Below are 2,427 nucleotides of genomic sequence, written 5' to 3' on the forward strand. Positions count from 1 at the left end.
ACGTCCTCAAGCGTGGAGAAACTCATGGCTATCGATCTCAGCTAATAGATATATGATCCAGAATCAAATTCGGACGCTGAAATAAATTGAACAGGAGAAACAGCAACAGCAGGACGTCCGTCTCTGTGGTATGTACTGTATTTAGTGGCCTGTCAACATTTGGGTGCGTTTACTCGCAGTTTATGAGGACATGATTCGGTTTATGGACTATTGTATGCGACTAAACATTAGCCGTAGCAAGCAAAACGGCTAATTTTGCACGTCAGACTAGTCTAACGTTATACATAGAACAACAATGGAGTAACGTTAACCGTTAGCGCATTTGAATGACGAAGCACGCAATCGTGTCGTTTACTGATGTTTACTCACGCGACGGTAGCCAATAGCAGAGACATTTGAAGCAGTTTTACTCACCGGCTGCTTCCAAAGCAGGACCGAACCTTTATCGCTGGGACCGCTCCATCAAAAACACACTTCTTTGGTATGATTTGGTGAAGTCCTGTGACAGCAGTGAACGATGGAGATCCACTTTGAGACGCGACTGAAGCAATGTTGTGAAGCTTCCCGTCATTTCTGCGTTCAAATCGGTTCAAATGCAGCGCTGCCTTCCCGGAATGCTGTGCTGAAGCGTTGAAGTCGCTTGATGTCACTCATAGGAATAAAGTGGAGCGCGGCTTGCGACATAAGTGTTCACGGACGACTGGATCTGCACCTGAGAGAGTGTTTACGGCCGTGCATTTCCTCTCTCGCTCTAGTCACGCGCGCGCGCACCCTTCTGGGAGAAGAGCCCGTAAGGCCCATACAAGGACCTTCCGTTCAATTAACGTCAAGTCGAGCCATATTTTAAAAAAACTCTCTGAAACTTGTGAGAAACCGGAAGGAGTATTTTTGACACAGAAATACTCCATCAAACGTCTAACATAAGTTTTTGAAACTTTGTCTCAACAATTGAGGTCGGGAAGTTTGGTCTGGACTTGCTCCGTTGTCTCGAACCAGAGCTGCTGGACCAATCAAATCAATTGATGATGGACAGATGATCAACAGTAACGTAATCATCCCCGTCACCAAAGAAAGCTTGGGTTGAATTTATTTACTAAATGGAGGACGTATATGCATTCACCTTTACTATTTCTCTCAAAAATGATGATCGTGGTACTCCATGTATCCTTAAAATCTTTTTACAACACTGGCAAAGATCATTCACACTCACTCACGCAGTATCAGACTCATACTCTGACTAGAATCTGAGCATGACGATGTCAGGTTATTACATCAAAGAGAAATCAAAGAGAAGCAAAACCACAGTAAAGTTCCAGAGTCAGGCCTCATTAAAGCTTTTGTTTATCAAATTGCATGCAAAAACAGGATAATATTGTGCTGTTTCAAACTGCGTAGGTGCCTTCGTTCATTCTCTTGAATAACACAACACTTTTATTGAGGATAGTCAGATAGTAAATTCAAGCTTCTTAATATTTTTACTGTTTATATTTTGAGTGTTATATTTACTCTCTGTCTTCCATCCTTAAGAATGAAAACATACACTGTCAAAAATGTTTTGTAATTTTAAGTGTAAAAAACAAAAGTGCTACAGTAAAAACCTAATTAATTGGTTAATAACAGTAGGTTTCCTTAGTACAATACTTTAAAAGTTTTGAAAGTAAAAAAAGAACAAATAATCTTGAAAAACTGTGTGCATCTTTGTATACTTAGCTTGTGGAAAAGCTATTATGATGAGCTGTGATTCATCATGTGAATTTTTCTTTCCTCTGTGATATTATGCATGTGCTAAAGTTACAAAACAGATTTAATACATTATATATATATATATATATATATATATATATATATATATATATATATATATATATATATATATATATATATATATATATATATATATATATATATACATATATATATATATATATATATATATATATATATATATATATATATATATATATATATATATATATAGCCAAGATAGCCAAGATAGCCAAGATAATATATATATAATTTGTTTAGATATATATAAATATATAGATATATATATAGATATCTATAAATAATATATATATATATATATATATATATATATATATATATATATATATATATATATATATATTTATATATATATATATATATATATATGACAAATAAGTTATAACACCATATATTTTTATGTTACTTTAACTCAGCAAAATAGGCAAGCATTTTCTTGAATAGCCAAGATCGCATTTAAAAATGTTTTTTACATTGTAGTAACGAATAGCCTCGCTAATTCAGTAACACAGCTGTTGGGTTTACCAGTTTATTTTAATTTTTTTGTAAATAGCTGTTTTAAACTGAAAAATTTACAGGTTTACAGCTGTTGGATGTACCAATTTACTTTTTTTGTATTTATTTATTTTGTAAATTGCTAAT

This window comes from Pseudorasbora parva, chromosome 1 (assembly GCF_024679245.1).
Source record: "Pseudorasbora parva isolate DD20220531a chromosome 1, ASM2467924v1, whole genome shotgun sequence".
Lineage (NCBI taxonomy): Eukaryota > Metazoa > Chordata > Actinopteri > Cypriniformes > Gobionidae > Pseudorasbora > Pseudorasbora parva.